Below are 18,912 nucleotides of genomic sequence, written 5' to 3'. Positions count from 1 at the left end.
CAAGGTTGTGAATTCCAGAGCATTTCCATTTCAGATATGTATTCACTGATTTTCTAACTCTTATCTTCTAATTGTGTCTTAATTGGGGCGAAGGTATTGACAAGGCATTGCATTGGATGAGAGTGGAAGGATATTTGTGCAGCACATATTTGCATACACATTAAATTCATTTTCCAATTTTCCTTTCGAAATACTGAATCCCTGACACTAACCCCTACCTACTAGACTCAGACTACTCATCCTAATATAAAGGAGGAAAATAACCCAAACACAATAGAAATACAGGCAGTTCAGAGGAGGCATGTTGTATATTTGGACTTGCCTTTTGCATTATATAAGGTAGGAGTTATAAATTTAGTCAATTTTTTAATTGAAATAGTCCTCCATGAGTTTTTAAAGTTAACAGATATGTGTATTCTTGTTCCCCTTTCTCTGTAGCCTATTCATCCATGTATATTCATATGCACATATAGAATTTTACCTCGTATCACATGTACATTTTTGTGAGGTGGCTGACTTGGCAGATACAATTTGTGAGAAGAGTTTACTACTCTTAAACGCTGTTGAAACTGAAAATTTAACCTACAAGCTTCCTAGTAGAACAACATTATACATTAGCTCATGTTCAGTAAAATAAATATTTTGCATCTGTGGATGATATATATTTAATGATGAATTTTGATTGGCATATATATTGCTTCTTTTTAATATCTGTATGTGTTTTTTTGTATCTATAAATACACTCTCCAGATTTTTCAAAATATAAAATATATGTGTCTTATATACACTCTCTAAATTCGTTCATGTTCATGTACGTGGATTCATAATCAACTTTTCACAAGATTATTTTCAGACATATTCATCCACCTGAAATATATATTTGTTTACTAGTACTGAAAACTAACTTCAGTGAATGGTGCATACAAATCCTAATAATTCTACAGTAACTAACCCAGTCTAACATCAATGCAAGTAGATTCCTATGGGACATGATATGTAATTTGACGTTTATTTGTATTCAACACTGGTACATTACTATTTCTTCAGTGTTTGCACATCATAGGATTTACATTTCATCCACAAGTTCACAAATCTATAGGCATTTGTTTCAACTTTAATCCCTTCTTGCTTCAGAACACATGTATTGTCAGGGTGTCTTGACTGGTCTTTAAATGAGAATTCTTTCCAAACATATTATTTTCAATTTCCATAATCACTATTGAAGCAAAACTCACATACTCTCCATGATAAACCAAAACACTAATATTACCATTAGATGTATAACTGTTTGGAATGAATGATTGTATATTAATATAAGATTTTCTATAATTTCTCAGATATCAGTTCAATCCATTATTTAAAGTTGGAACAAGTTATATTATTTATTCACTTATGGTCAATTCATGCTTTATCTCTATATTCATAGACACAGGGTACACCTCTTTGTCCCCCCAATACTAATATTACGTCTTCAATATATTGCTCCCAGAAATGGTGGTAGAAATACTCATGTGACCTTATCTACATATACATTTTATCACAGTAATATTCTGAACAAAAAATGTAAAGGTCACACTTATGATTGTACCAAAGCCGAAATGGAAAGTGTACATGGATTACTAAAACATCCATGTCCAGGTTGTCTAATGCTCTCAAATGTCAATCCTATTGGTGACTACATATTTGTTTCTTCCTAAGATTATATATTGAAACTCAACCCTGTAGAAAATGTCTAATCCTATCACTCATTTTATACTTTGCCTGATTTCATAATGTCTCTATTGATATCTGCTTTTCTGCATATATTCCCCAGCTCATCATAGTTACTGACTCTTCATATGTGCTGACATTTACATTCATTCGCTAACCAAATCCCTATTGGGAAAGAACTTTTGGAGGACGCCCATAGCCCAAGAATTAAATACAAGAATAAACAAATGGGACTTACTGAAACTAAAAAGTTTTTTTCTCAGCAAGAGAAACAATAAGAGAGGTAAACAGGGAACCTACATCCTGGGAACAAATTTTTACTCCTCACACTTCAGATAGAGCCCTAATATCCAGAATGTACAAAGAACTTAAAAAATTAAACAATAAGATAACAAACAACCCTATCAACAAATGGGCCAAGGACCTGAAAAGACACTTCTCAGAGGAAGACATACAGTCAATCAATAAGTATATGAAAAATGCTCACCATCTCTAGCAGTCAGAGAAATGCAAATCAAAACCACCCTAAGATACCATCTCACTCCAGTAAGATTGGCAGCCATTAGGAAGTCAAGTAACAATAAGTGCTGGCGAGGATGTGGGGAAAAGGGTACACTTGTACATTGCTGGTGGAACTGCAAAATGGTGCGGCCAATATGGAAAGCAGTATGGAGATACCTAGGAAAGATGGGAATGGAACTACCATTTGATCCAGCTATTGCCCTTCTCGGTCTATTCCCTGAGGACCCCAAAGAGCATACTATAGGGATACTGCCACTTCAATGATCATAGCAGCACAATTCACAATAGCTAGACTTTGGAATCAACCTAGATGCCCTTCAATAGATGAATGGATTAAAAAACCGTGGCATCTATACACAATGGAGTATTACGCAGCACTAAAAAATGACAAAATCATGGATTTTGCAGGGAAATGGATGGCATTAGAGCAGATAATGCTAAGTGAAGCTAGCCAATCCTTAAAAAACAAATGCCAAATGTCTCCTTTGATATAAAGAGAGCAACCAAGATCAAAACAGGGAAGAAGAGCATGAGGAAAAGATTAACATTTCACAGAGATGAGTGGGGTGGGAGAGAGGGAGAGAGAAGGGAAACTGTATGGAAATGGAAGGAGACCCTCATTGTTACATAAAACTACATATAAGAGTTTGTGAGGGGAAAGCGAAAAAAAAAGAGAGAGAATTAAACCACAGCAGATGGGGTAGAGAGGGAAGAGGAGAGGGAAGGGGAGGGGGGATAGTAGGGGATAGGAAAGGTAGCAGAATACAACTGTCATTAATATGGTATTATGTAAAAATGTGGATGTGTAACCGATGTCATTCTGCAACGTGTAATTGGGGTAAAAATGGGAGCTGATAACCCATTTGAATCAAATGTATGGAAGATGATATGCCATGAGCTTTGTAATGTTTTGAACAACCAATAAAAAAATATTAAAAAAAAAAGAACTTTTGGTCCAAATCCTATACTCACTCTTCTTCCTAAACATACAAAATATCTTCCTAATCCTACCTACTATCCCTTTTTGACTGGATGTTCTCTTCTACATTCAATCATCCAAGGTACAAGGTCCTATGCCATTGTATATCAAATTATCTGAGATATATTTGCAGAACATAATTCAAAGCTAAGTATTCCAGTCAAGGGCCCAATGTTTTTCTGGGCTTCAAATCATACCGAGATTTCTGTTTTCATACTTTTATTTCACCTCTATATTCTTGTAAATATCCTAGGTTCCCAATACCATTATTCATCGCACAGAATGATTTCTAACCCAAATCGAACCTGTGATTAACCCGAAACATACACTGTTCCCTCAATCTCATTTTACAGGGACAAAGTTGTTCTTACAATACAGGAAAGTAGGGTACCTTCCACCTGCCGAGAACCTCAAAGGTCCATGCAGAAATGATACCTGGAGAAGTTTTAGGCAGGTATGAAGTACCTGAGAGAGCAAAAGTCATCTTCCATGGCAAACAACCTGGTCAGGATGAGGGAATGTGTCTGAATCAGCCTCTCTCTTCTTATTGTAGAGAAGATGGACCAAACCAGGCCTGGGTGGAGAGCTTTACCCAGGTTCCTATGGTTGATATACCATTCCAACTTGTGAAAGTGTCACAGGAAGTAGGGGCCAGCTCCATCTCATGGGACCTTTGGAAGCAACTGTTAGGATAAAGTGGTTGCCAAGGCAGTGACCTCATTCAGTTCCAAAGAAAGTGACATATGTCATTTCCTTGGTGATGCAACTCTCTGAACTTGGTATCCAAGAAGCCAGGCACCCAGAAGCAGTCCCAGTCCCAGTCTCAGTGGGCTCACTTGGTTGGATTTAACAAGGATAGAGTCAGTCTTTCTTGGTACCTACTGATGTGAGGAAGGACAAATGCCAGGAGAGCTCTGAAGCGGGACCTTTCCTGAGAAAGCTGGTAGTGGCTCACCAATTTTTTCTGACAACTTCAGAGAGTTGGCCAAGGAAACCAGATCTGATAGAAGACAGGCCATTTGGGGGGAACATAGTTTGCCCCACCAGTCAGAGGACTCTCTGGATAGTCAAAGACCTACTTGGGGGAAGGAGGTGCCTTTGTGGGAGTGGGTGTGTGTTTGTTATTTTGTCTCATGTTCTGAGAATAGGTAGGAAAGTCGCTTTGTTTGGTTTGGAGTGGACTGTTTCTAGTAAGTCGTTTGACAAGACTAGTGTTCCAATGTCTGTGTATCCCACTGTGTTTGTTTTTGTAGACATTAGAAAAGATAATGCATTAATGGATGTCTAGTCTAGTATAAATCTTCCCATAATTCATCCTAGCCAATTAATGAATGGACTGCAACTTGTCTTATCCATGGGCAACACCTGCTATCTTCCTAAGTTCCTGTTTTTTTCCTGAATTCTGGCCACTCTCCAGAATTGGCTCATGGTTTTGTTTCCAAGATATGTACCACCTCCAAGCTCTGTGACATGGCCATGTACTGCATAGCAGAAGATAATAGCGAGATTCTCAGAAAACTCAGATATAAGTGTGACCAGGAAAGTCTCAGTGTAGAGACCATGTTTTGCACCTTTTCTTACGTATTGTTCTGTTGCCCTGAATGTAGGATATCAGTGTGACCAGGTAAGTCTCAGTGGAGAGACCATGATTGGGTCTTTTGCTTAACTATTTTTCTGTTGCAATGAATGTCTGGAAGGTCTTTGCCTCAGGCCACCCCTTTGTGAAGCCTGAAGAATATAGTTTTGAAATGGAAATTAATGGGCATCACCTGTGGCTCTTTGCTTAATTGCTTTGGAAAGGGATGTGGCTGAATTAGCCTCTTGGCCTTGTGTGTGGCTGTGACTTAGATTTTCAGCACCTGATGGATCTAAAGAATGATCCCATGTGTGCATCCAAAACCATAATTGCAAAAAGATCAGCCATTGTGGATGAAGTCACTTGCCTTCCTCTGTTAGGTTCCTGACCTCCATCAAGTGAAAATAGGGATTCTTTGGGTCAAATGAGTTCTTCCAAGCCCTGCAGAGGTGCTTGGGTTTTCGCATGACTCCAAATCACATAAAGAATCTATATCTGAAAGTCAGTAGGCCTCAAATTGGAGAAACAGAGCAGTATTAAAGGCATGCTTATTTGATCATTCCTGTTTCACAGGAAGGGTGTCCTGGCCATCCTGACTTTAGGCAAATAAGGGGCAAGCGAGCTTTTCTTGGAAACTGTCTTTGGCTGTGCCCCTCATGGAAACCTTCAGCCAGAGGTGATGATGAGTGACTACGTGGAAGAAGATTAGTGTCATGTGGGAGTGTTTGGGTTATAATTTTGGTCATTTGTGTCTCGGTTGGAAGAAATGACTGGGTCCACCTAGGCTTGAACTCTGGTTTGATTCCCCTTAGATACTGAGTTGTGGAACTGAACTCAGAGAAGTATTGCCATGAATTTTTTTCTGATTTTAGGGGGACATGCATGAGAGTCGCCCTTGGAAACTGAGATCTAGGCCCAGGGTGGCTTTCAAAAGAACACTGGGAATCTCAGCCAGTATATAACATGATTTTATTCTAAAAGACTTGGAAGGCTGAGTTGAGAGTCAAAACACACATAGGCCTCACATTTAGACCTCAATGGGCCTGGCTTCATGTGACCTTTTTGGGCACTCTTTGGGAAGCCTTGCCTGTGAGAGTTTTCCAGAGCTTTCATTGAAATGAGCTTCCTCAACATTTAATGATTCCTGAATGAATTGAAACCCACAGTGCCTCTAACTTCATTTTTGAAAAATGGCTAGATAAATTCCATGAAATTTTTGAAATTCCCATGACCAGGTGGCACTGGAAAATTTTGGATGCCCTGTTGCTGATCATGAGTATACCAGACAGTCCCTTGATTGACTGGGTTTCATGAAAATGGTGTAGAACAGAGATGCCAGTAAGTTGGATCCTGCTGAGTAGTGGCCCAGAGCAGTGGTTGGCAGGTGTTTGTTAATACATCGGTGTTAGTGCCATGAGGATCTACCATTGGATTCCAAATGGCTTGTGACTGACATGGTGCAGCCAGCAAACCCTTATATGTAAAGGCATCTTGTTATATGGAGAGGTTTCAGGGCAATTTTCTGAATCATGTTGCTATTGTCAGGAGGCAAGCTACGTGGGATAAAACTGGTTGGTGCATTCTCCTGCAGACCCTTCCCCCCACACCTGACAGAACTCCTTCCAGTACTGTGTCCCATTTGAACTCGTTGTATTTTGTGAAGCAAATACCAAACTCCCAGAGCAGCATCAAAAACACCACGAAAATTAGAGGATGACCAAATGGCTTCACAGTCGACATGGGGAGACACTTATCCCTTAGAGGCCACAGTTTACCTACAAAGAGAGAATTCAGCACTGCTGCCTCATTACACTGGAAAATAAGTAACCATGTCATCCAGGTCACATAGATTCAAACCCAGCTTTGATGGTCTCACTACAAAGTAAGCTAAAGCTCCTGACAACAAGATATATTTCAAGTGCCCAACCTCAAAGGCAAATTCTCAAAAAACTTTAGACCAGCAGAGCTCCATGTTTGTTTATTGTTTACCCTGTCCATTACTTTTAGAAACTCCTCTACCAGGTCCAATGGTGTGAAATCTGGAGCATTTTCCATTCCAGATAGGTACTCACAGATTTTTTTTAACTCTTCTCCTCTAATTGTGTCTTACGTGAGGCGAAGGTAATGTCAAGGCATTGTTCTGGATGAGAGTCGGAAGATTTTTCTGTAGCATATGTTTGCATACACATTGGATTCACTTTCCTATTTTCCATTCGATATACTGAATCCCTGACACTAACCCATACCCTACCAGACTCTGACTACTAATCCTAATATGATGGAGAAAAATAACCCAAACAGAATAGATATACAAGCAGTTCAGAGGAGGCATGGTGTATAGTTGGACTTGCCTTCTGCATGATACAGAGTAGGAGTTATAGATCTAGTCAATTGATTGTTGAAATAGTTCTCCATGTATTTTTAAATTTAACAAATATGTGAATTCCTGTCTCCCTTTCTCTGTAGCCTATTCAGCATGTGTATTTTTATATGCACATATAGAATCCTACTTGGTACCACATGTACATTCTTGTGATTTGGCTGACTTGGCAGATACAAATTGTGAGACGAGATCACTCCTACTTAACCCTGTTGGTACTGAATATTCAAACTATGGGTGAGCTTCCTAGTTGAACAACATTTTACATAAATCCATGTTCAGTAAAATGAATATTTTTAGATCTGTGGATGATATATATTTTATGATGAATTTTGATTGACATACACATTGCTACTTTTTTTATCTGTGTGTACTCTCCAGATTTTTCAAAATATGAAATATATGTGTCTTACGCACACTCCCTAAATTTATTCATGATCATGTATGTGGATTTATAATCAACTATTCACAAGATTATTCTCAGAAATATTCATCGACCTGAAATTTGCCTAATGCTCTCAAATATCAATCCGATTGTTGACTACATATTGGTTTCTTCCTAAGATTATATATTCAAACTCAACCCTGTTCAAAATGTCTAATCCTATCACTCACTTTATACTTTGCCTGATTTTCTAATATCTCTATTTATATCTGCTTTCCTACATATTTTCCCCCGTTCATCATTTTGACCGACTCTTCACCTGTGCAGACATTAACATTCACTCTCTAACTGAAACCCTATAGCTAAAGAACTTTTGTTCCAAATCCTATACTCACACTTCTTCCTAAACGTACTGACTATCTTCCTAATTCTATCAACTATCCCTATTTGACTGGATGTTCTCTTCTACATTCAATCATCCTAGGAAATGTCAGGCAAGCTTCACAGGAGGAGACCACCGATAGACTATCTCATGCAACAGCAAAAGTTTATCGACTCTCCAGCATGCTGGTGCTCAGAGCTCACTTGAATAGAGCAGACAGCCCTGAGAATAGCTTAAGTAGAGCTTATATACTTTACCTGGAGAGGGCAGGGAGGGAAGTTTATTGATGGATCAGGGCGAGTGGGCGATTTGCGTGGAACTGGGTCAGGGAGCACATTCTGCAGTTTGGCAGTTGGGGACAGCACATACTGGGAACAAGATTTGCAAGTATTTCTCAAGATTTCAACAGTGCTTTGTTAAGCATACAGAAAAACAGGAAGTGACAAGTACCTATTTTATTAACCTTTTATTCCCCAATTCTTCTTCTGGCTACTTTTAATCATAAAAATGATGATTGGGGGGTGTCACATTCTATGTCTGCTAGTGGGTATTACCTTAAGTTTAACTCGTCCAATTTGAGCCTGGAGAAAAGAAATTACACGGTTGAAAAAACAGGGTTTTATAGTTAGCAAAAATATGAGGATTATTATTGGACTGGCCAGGGTTGATAAAAACGTAGTTAACCAGGGGGACTGTGTGAGCCAAGACTCAAACCACCCTTTTTGGGCCTCTCTCTATCGTTGATTCTCTTCAAGACGTCTATTTAATTTACTCATACATTTTATTACAACTCCAGTATGCTCGGCATACAAACAACATTCTTCCCTCAATGGAGCACAAAGTCCGCCTTCTCTCATGAAGTGCAGGTCCAACCCTCGAGTGTTCTGAAAAACAACTTCAGAGAGAGAGGTTAAAGATTCATGCAAAGCTCTGATGGAGGTTTCTAATATCTTCGTTTTGGTCTATTGCTGTCATATTTTTTTGTCATTTGTTGAGTCCCATGGACAAAGGCAGTAGTTCCCGTGCCCACCAGTGCAGCAATTCCTATTCCTAATAGGATGGCTAAAGGGAAGGATATATATTTTCAGTGGAACAGGGTTGTATGCCCCCCTATTTGATCTTCAAGTGAACCTGTGTCGTGATAGAGCACTCTGGGAAACATCTGCACCATTACACAATTAATCACATCTGTTGACCATTTCATGAAAATATAAGCAATGTTTAAGTATATAGAATTATGCTGTAGTAGGGACAGACAAGGCAAGGCACCTAAGAAAGCACTGAAGACAGGGAAACAGTCTTATTTGGTTGCAACCGGATTCAGAGGGCATTGATTCTGTTGTAGTCAAGTAATCCTCTGAAACCCAAGTTTAGGTAGTTTCAGAATTTTGTACCCAACATGTAAGGGAAGGAGCTCAGAAGTTCACAGTTTGCAGAAGTTGAAAAAAGCAGTTTCTGTTTCTGTTTTTTCCTCTGTTCTGGGCAAGTTAACTTTTCAAGGACACCTGGGAGGGTAAGAGCTTTTTCTTCCCTTTCTTATTTTCCCCCTGCCAGCTGTTACCACGGAGCCCAGTTGCTAACTTCTTTAACTTAGAAATGTAGCCATCTCTGTGAAGCCCCAGGTCAAGGCCCAAGGCTTTTTTCACATATTTTTGTGAAAAACTAGAAAGAGGGTGTCTAGCTAAGGATTGCTGTTTTTTTTAGCCAGTTGCCAAGTAGAACAGGGCAATATGAAAAGAAGAAGTTTAACTACATTGAACTCTCTTACAGGGACTCTTTTGCTGAAAGTCCAAAACTCAGCCATGGTGAAGACTTCTGGAGAAGGTCAGTTAAGAGTTTTCAGTGGGCCAGGTACAGAGGGGGAAGACAGGGAAGGTAGGGCTGAGAGCAGCTCCGAGGATCTGAGAATGAGGAAGGAGAGATGTAAAAGAATAATGGGAGAAGTGGTTTGGGATTTTCCTAGCAACAAAAACTTGAGCAGTACAACAGGTAGAGCACAGGGGAAGACGGGAGTGAGTATTCCAAAACGCATGTGAGGGACTTTAAATTCTTAGTAAACTGTTTTCAGTGATGACAAAGCAACTTTAAAGGCCATTTTCATTACATCTTGAATAGGGGTCTGAGGACTCTCCTCAGCTGGTTTGAGCTTTGGGTTAGCTGGTTAGAGGACCTGGTGGGACCCGGTGCGGGCACTGACGGGAGAAGAGAGGAGAGAGTGGGTGGAGGGGTACCTCTGAACCTGCTACCTCAGCAAGGGGGCAATGGTCTGAGAACCAGCGGAGGTTTGGGTTTTTGATCTATTAATTGGAGGGGAGAAATCAGGTTTCTGAGGTGGGAGTGACAGCAGAGACTCTGGAGCAGAAGGCTGAAGGTGAGGATCTATTGGATAAGCATAGTTCAGGATGTGAGTGAAGGAGGGAAAAGGCCTCCACATAGGGGAATCTCCTTTTACCCTTTTGAGCACTTGCAGATGTTAAAAAGGTCATGCAGAATTTGAGGATCTAGAGACCCCTCTGGGAGCCATTGTTTTTTGTTATCTAATTTGTAATATGGCCAATGCTGTGCACTGAATTTGATGAGGAGTTTGGGTTCCATCAGGCAGCCCCTGTATGCTCACATCCCCATTACTTACAGAAGAAGTCGGCTTTTCCCCCACACACTCATGGCTGTTTGTGGCTTTGATGGTCGGTCGGGCAAACATAGTAATCTAGGCTAGCCAACCTGCATCTGGCTCATGTGTCCCTACATCCATAATGTTTGTTTCCATTATCTATGGTACGGAAGGGATTTAATGGAATTTTAGTGGAATCCTCTTCATCAGGGATATCCCAATAGGAATGACCTGTAGCCAGCTGACAAATGTCTGGGTAAAGAGATGGTCACCAGGTACCTAAGGGGGCTGTATGCAAGATAGATTATACATCTTTTCCAGTAGAATTTGTGATCAGCCATCGCTGCTGCACTGGCTGATGAGGGTTAGGACTACTTGTTGCCAAGGGGAGATTCTATAGCCTTATCCACATGGTGAATATGCAATTTGAAAGTGTTACCAGTCTTTTCCAGTTTCCAGCCAGAGTGTGGACAGGGCACAGGCTTGAGATGAGAGGCAAGGATCCAGGAAGTGATTCTGTCTACCTTTACCACTGTAGATGTTATAAGTAGCACATGGTATTGTCCTTTCCAGCAGGGTTCCAGGGATGACACCTGATATCGTCTTACCTAGATGAAGTCTCTTACTTGATATCGATGTGGAGTCCCCTCGTCCCCAGTTTGGTAGGCAGTGGCCAGCTGTTTCCACAGGTATCACTGAGTTCTTTCAAGAACTTTAAGTCTGTCAAGCAAGGGGGTGTGGAAGGGATCGTTAGGTCTAAGAGTTGGGCTTAGGTCACTTACTGTTGGAGAGGCACCCTAGAGAATTTCACAGGGGATGAGGTTACTCAAAGAAACAGAGGGAGTATTTCTTGCATGAAACATTGTATATGGCAGGAGCATAGTTCAATCTTTTATGCTGGTCTCTAAGCTTAATTTCATTAAGGCGTCTTTAATGCTTCTATTCATTCTTTCTACCTGTCCTGAACTCTGGGGTCTGTTAGCACAATATAACTTCCAATTAATCCCCAGGTTCCTGGCTAACCCCTGACTTACCTGAGCCACGAACGCCGGTGCATTATCAGACCATTATTACCTTAGGCAGGCCGTGTCTTTGAAAAATATCTTCCAGGATCTTCTTGACCACCATTTGCGCTGTTTCTTCTTTTTTTTTTTTCTTTTTTTTTTTAGGGGGAAGGATTCAATTATATCCTAAAAATGTATCTACAAAGACTAGGAGATATTTATGTCCATACCTTGCTGGCTTAATTTCAGTAAAGTCAACTTCCCAGAATTGTCCTCGTGTGGATCCTCATAGGTGCTTTCCTGCAGGAAGCTTGGAAGGGTAAGCATTTACCATTTGATGTACTCGACAGGCTTTTTTTTACCCATTCAGCTATTTCTTTTTGCTGTGAGTCAGTTAGTGGAAAACTCTGTTCTTGATACTTCAGAAATACCTGCAGTTTCTTTTAACCAAGGTGAGTGAGTTGATGTGCATTTTCTACTGACATAGTTAGAGCTGTGATTATAAGAGTTTTTACTGAAAGATTTAGAAATTCCACTTGGGGGCCTTCAGGGATAAAAGTTATTTTGGCCCGGAGCTTGGTGAGCAGATCTCTGCCCATCAACGGGGCCAGGAATTTTGGGATTACTAGGAAGGAGTGATGGATTTTTCCTTTCACCAGGTCCATGATCCTCTTAGTTGTCCATGATCCTCTAAATTGTCCAAGCCAGATATTTACTGCCATTAGCCCCTTGAACTAGAGACCTTTTATTTGATAGAGGGCCCAAAGTGGTCTTAGGGGTGAGTATATTGCCCCTGTATCCACTTCAAAGTTTACTGGGGTCCCCTCCACTTCAAAAGTTGCCCTGAACTCAGGGAGGGGATCTTAGCCGCGACTTTCGTAGTCATCCTCCAGAGTCAGAATGGCTGACTGGCATGGCTGTCTCTTTCTAGGGCACTCTTTGGCCCAGTGTCCTTTTTTTTTTTTACAGTAGGCACATTGTTCTGAGGCCAGGGGTGGCCTCTGGCATGGGACCAGGTATCCCTTCATGTCTCCCTGTTTCTTAATTTCTGGCCCTTCTGTTGTTGTGACCAGGACCTTAGTCAATGCCTTAGTCTGTCTTTTGTTTCTTTTGTCCTCCCTTTGCTCCCTTGTCTTCCTCAGTTTCTCTCTTAAGGTATACTTTCTTGGCTTCTGTGACTAAATCTCTCAAAGTCATATCTTGTAATCCATCTAAGCATTGTAACTTTATTTTAATATCCAGGGCAGCTTGCCCAATAGAGGCCATCCTGACAGATGCCTTTTGATCCTCTGCCTGAGCATCGAAAGGAGTATATCTCCTATATGCCTCCATAATTCTCTCTAGAAACATAGAGGGAGATTCATCAGGCCTTTGAATAATCTCTCTTACCTTGGCCAAATTAGTTGGTTGCCTAGCGGAAACTCAGATGCCCACTATTAGATCCTGGCCATAAGTGGACAGATGCTTTCTAACTTCAAAGGTGTTGGTGTCCCATTTGGGTTGTTTCAAGGGAAAACCAGCTTTGATTAAGTTGGGAAGATGTGTTGGTCTCCGATCTGGTCCGAGGATTTTTTTTCTAGCTTCCAGGAGGATTCTCTCTTGTTCCTCTGTCATAAAGAGAGTCTCTAGGAATTGTTGACAGTCATCCCAAGTATTCAGGTGTGAAAACATCAATGACTCAACAAGACCTGTGAGCCGGGTGGGGTCCTCGGAAAAACAGGGATTGTTATTTTTCCAGTTATATAGGTCTGAAGAGGAGAAAGGCCAATAGTTGTCGGCTTGCATATTCCCCCCATGGCCTTCGTCAATCAATGGTCTGTAGGGACATAGGGGGAGCATCACGGGAGTTTCAGGGTTTTCAATCATTCCAAGCCAGCGAGTTCCCTTAGCCGGGCCATCTTCCTCCTGGGGAGGTGGGGCTGTGTGTGCTGTGGGGGAGTTATCTGGAGGGCGCAGGGCCAGCTTAGCTTCCTCCAATGGCGGAGAGGCTGAGTCAGCTGCAGGAGAATCACTTAGAGTGGGTTGGTGGTTGGGGGATGAGGGCAGGGTATAAGGAGGGTGATGAGAGTCCAGTAGAGTCAAATCTTGTGACTCAGGGAGAACAGAGGGTGGTAGAGGAGGAGGAGCAAAGGGTTTGAGAGATCATGGGGGAAGCAGTACGAGCAGGGAAAGGGACAAGGAAAGGCTTCACCCATGGAGGAGGAGACTTGCAGAGGTCCTGCAAAGTTAAGATACATGGGTGTTGATCAGGATGCCTATGTGTGCGCAGCTGAAAGACAATATCTCTGACTTTTTAAATTAGTGGGAAGTAGAAAGATGATTCTAGGGGCAATCCGACTTGAAAGGTGAAACATTCTGAGGCACAGACAGTCTGGCAAGTCTGGAGTTTTACTGAAAAAGAAAGATTCTGAGCCCTTAAGCGAACTTTGGTCCAGTGATCAAGGGTCAGGGACAGAGACATTGAAGTGCTCTGTCCCATATTGAAAGATACACAAACAGTGAATGCAACAACACACAACACAGACAAGACAAGACAATAAAGACAGGCAATGGACGTCCAAAACTGAGACCAGGACTGTGTAGCAGGCAAAACCCTATGGGCTGGCAATACCGAATCTGAAACAAAATATCACTGAGTCGAGGAGACAATTGTTCCTTGATTTCTCGAGTCCTCGGAGGCATCCCCCAATACCATTATTCATGCAGCAGAATGATTCCTAACCCAAATCGAACATGTTATCAACCCTAACCATACACTGTTACCTCAATCTAACTTTACAGAAGAGCAGGGACAGAGTTGGTCTTACAATCCAGGAATGTAGGGGATCTTCCACCTGCTGAGAACCTCAAAGATCCATGCAAAAATGATCCCTGAAGAAGATGTAGGCAGCTTTGAAGGACCTGATTGAGCAAAAGTCATCTTCCATGGCGAACAACCTGGTCAGGATGAAGGGTTGTGTCTGAATCAGCCTCTCTATTCTTAATATAGAGAAGATGGACCAAATGAGACCTGTGTGGAGAGTTGTTCCCAGGTGCCTATGGTTGATATACCATTCTAACTTGTGAATGTGTCACAGGAACCAGGGGCAGCCTCCATGTCATGGGACCCTTGGAAGCAACTGTTAAGACAAAATGGTTGCCAAGGCAGTGAACTCATTCTGTTCCTGAAGGAAGTTACCTCACCTCACTTCCTTGGTGATGGAACTCTCTGATCTTGGGATCCAGGAAGCCAGTTAAACAGTGCCAGTCCTAGTCCCAGTCCCAGTGTTCTCACTTTTTGGATTTCCCGAGGACAGGGTCATTCTTTCTTGCTAACTACTGATGTTAGGATGTCGAAATGGCAGAAAATCTCTGAAGAAGGGCCTTTCCTGAGAAATAAGGTAGTGCCTCACCGCTGACTCCTGACAACTTCAGAGACTTGGCCAAAGACACAAGATCTGAGACAGGACAGGCTATTTTGGAGGAACATTGTATGGCCCTCCAGTCAGAGGACACTCTGGATAGTCACAGACCTACTTGTGGGAAGGAGGTGCCTTTGTGGGTTTGGGTATGTGTTTGTGGTTTTGTCTCATGTTCTGAGAATAGGTAGGAAAGACGGTTTGTTTGGTTTGGAGTGAACTATTTCTAGTAAGTCTTTTGACAAGGTGAGTGTTTCTATGTCTGTAACTCACTGTCCGTGGTTGTAGACATTAGAAAAGATAATGCATCAATGGATGTGTCCTGTCTATGAGAAAGCTCCCCAGCATTCATCCTACCAAATTTATGAATGGACTGCCGCTTGCCTTATGGATAGCCAACTCCTGCTCTGTGTGCATCCAAAACCAAAATGGCTAAAAGAACAGTCATTGTGGATAGAGTCTCTTGACTTCCTCTGTAAGGTTCCTGATCTCAATTAAGTGAGAATAGAGATCCTTTGGGTCAAGTGAATTCTTTAAATCCTACAGAGGCTAGCTCATAGTTGCTTGGGTTTTCTCATGACATTAATTCACATAAAGAATCTAAAACGCACTGTCCGTAGGCCTCAAATTGGAGAAGCGGAGCAGTATTAATGGCAGGCCTATTTGATCACTCCTGCTTCACAGGAAGCATGTCCAGGCCACCATGACTTTAGGCAAATGAGGGGCATGGGAGCTTATTTTGGAAACTGCCTTGGGCTGCACCCCTCATGGAAACCTCCAACCAGAGGTTATGATGAGTGTCTATATATAAGAAGATGAGGGCAATGTGGGAGTTTTTTGGTTTTAATTGTGGTCATTTGTTTGGTGGTAGGAAGAGATGACTGGGTCCTCCTGGGCTTGAACTCTGGTGTGATTCCCCATAAAAACTGAGTTCTGGAACTGATCTCAAAGAAGTATTTCCATGAATTGTGTTGGGATATTAGGAGGCCACACTTAAGATTGGTCCTTGGAAACTGAGATCTAGGCCCAGAGTGGCTTTCCACAGAGCACTGGGAATCTCAGCCAGGATATCACATTATTTTATTCTGAAATATTTGGCAGCCATAGTTGAGAGTCAAAACACACATGGACTTCACATTGTAGACCTCAATGGGTCTGGCTTCATGTGATATTTTGGCCACTCTTTGGGAAGCCTTGCCTGTGAGAGTCCTCCAGAGATTTCATTGAAATTTTCTTCCTCACCATTTAAAGGTTATTGAAATAATTGAAACACTCAATGCCTCCAACTTCATTCTTGAAAAATGGCTCCATATATACCATGAAATTTTTGAAATTCCCATGACCAGGTGGCACTGGAGAACCACTGGATATCCTGTTGCTGATCATGAGTGTGCCAGACACTGCCTTGATTGACTGAGTTTCACGAAAATGGTGTAGATCAGAGATGCCAGTTAGTTGGAGCCTGCTAAATAGTGGGCCTAGAGCAAAGGTGGGCAGGTGTGAGATAAAACAGCTGTGGTGGTTTCATGTGGATCTACCATTGGCTTCCAAATGGCTTGTGACTGACATTGTGCAGTCAGCAGACCCTTATATGTAAAAGCATCATGTTGTATGGATAGGTTTCAGGGCGATGTTCAGAATCAGGTTGCTTTGGTCAAGGGGGCAAGCTATGTTGGACAGAAGCCTGGTTGGTGCATAATCCTACAGGCCCTGTCCCACCACACGTGACAGAACCTATGTGGGATAGAAGCATATTTGGTGCATTCTCCTGCAGACCCTGACACACGACACATGACAGAACTCCCTCCAGCACTGTGTCCCAGTTGAACTTCTTGTATTTCGTGAGGCAAATACCGAACTCCCAGTGCAGCAGCAAGAAAAACCACAAAAATTGGAGGATGAGCAAATGGGTTCACAGTCCACACGAGGAGACACATGGACCCCAGTGGCCACAGTTGACCTACAAAGAGAGATTTCAGCACTGAAGCCTCATGTTCATTGGAAAATAAGATACCATGTCCTCCAGGTCACATAGATGAAGACACATCTTTGATGGTCTTACTACAAAGGAAGCTAAAGCTCCTGACAACCACATATATTTCAAGTGCCCAATCTCAGAGGCATTTTCTCCAGAAGTCTTTAGGCCAGCAGAGCTTCATGTTTGTGGAGTGTTTACAGTGTCACTTACTTTTGGAAACTCCTCTTCCACCTCCAAGTTTGTGAACTCCTGAGCATATTCAATTCCTGATATGTATTCACAGATTTTCTAACTCATCTCCTCTAAATGTCGTATTTGGGGCGAAGGTAATGTCAAGGCATTGTTCTGGATGAGAGTGGGAAGATTTTTGTGTAGCACATATTTGCATACACATTGGATTCATTTTCCAATTTTTCATTCGAAATACTCAATCCCTGACACTATACCATACCCTACTAGACTCTGACTACTATTCCTAACAGGATGGAGAATAATAACCCAAACAGAATAGAAATACAAGCAAATCAGAGGAGGCATGGTGAACATTTGGACTTGCCTTTTCCATTATATAGCGTAGAAGTTATAAATCTAGTCAATTTTTTGTTTAAAGAGTTCTCCATGTGTTTTTAAACTTATCAAATATGTGAATTCCTTTCTCCCCCATTTCTCTGTATCCTATTCAGTACATGTATTTTTATATGCACATATAAAATCGTACCTTGTATCACACGTACTTTCTTGTGAGGTGGCTGACATGTCAGATACAAATTGTGAGAAGAGATCACTCCTCCTAAATGCTGTTGGAACTGAAAATTCAACCTATGGATGAGCTTTCTAGTTGAACAACTTTATACATAAATCCATGTTCAGTAAAATGAATATTTTTGGATACGTGGATGATATATATTTCACGATGAATTTTGATTGGTATATATATTGCTAGTTTTTAATGTCTCTGTGTATGTGTGTGTGTGTGTGTGTGTGTGTGCGTGTATGTATATATTTATATATATATATATATATATATATATGCACTGTCCAGATTTTTAAACATATGAAATATATGTGTCTTTTGGCCACTCTTTGGGAAGCCTTAGCTGTGAGAGTTCTCTAGAGCTTTCATTGAAATGAGCTTCCTCAACATTTAATTGTTCCTGAATGAATTGAAACCCACAGTGCCACAAACTTCATCCTTGAAACATGGCTTAATAAATACCATGAAATTTTTGAAATTCCCATGACCAGGTGTCACTGGAGAAACTTTGGATGTCTTCTTGCTGATCATGAATGTACCAGACAGTGAAGTGACTGACTCTGTTTCATGAAAATTGTGTAGAACAGAGATGCCAGTAAGTTGGAGCCTGCTGATGAGAAATGGGCCCAGAGTTGTGGTGTGCAAGTGTATGATAAAACATCTGTGGTGGGGCCATGTGGATCTGCCATTGACTTCCGAGTGGCTTTTGGCTGACATGGTGCAGGCAACAACCCTTATATGTAAAGGCATCTTGTTATATGGAGAGGTTTCAGGGCAATGTTCAGAATCAGTTAGTTATGGACAAGAAGGCAAGCTATGTGGGGTAGAAGCCTGGTTAGTGAATTTTCCTGAAGACCCTGACCCTCCACAAATGACAGAACTCCCTCCTGCACTGTGTCCCAGTTGAAATCCTTGTATTTCATGAAGCAAATACAAAAACCCCAGTGCAGAAGAAAGAAACACCACGACAATTGTAGGATGACCAATTGGCTTCACAGTCAAGATGGAGAGACACTTATCCCCCAGTGGCCACAGATTACCTACAAAGAGAGAATACAGCACTGCTGGCTCATGTTCTTTGGAGAATAAGGAACCAAGTCCTCCAGGTCACATAAATGCAGACCCATCTTTGATGGTATCACTACAAAGGACAGTAAATCTGCTGACAACAACATGTATTTCAAGTGCCCAACCTCAGAGGGAGTTTCTCAAGAAGTATTTAGGCCAGCAGAG

This window comes from Callospermophilus lateralis, chromosome 15 (assembly GCF_048772815.1).
Source record: "Callospermophilus lateralis isolate mCalLat2 chromosome 15, mCalLat2.hap1, whole genome shotgun sequence".
Taxonomy (NCBI): Eukaryota; Metazoa; Chordata; class Mammalia; order Rodentia; family Sciuridae; genus Callospermophilus; species Callospermophilus lateralis.
This window is presented reverse-complemented; position numbering follows the sequence as displayed.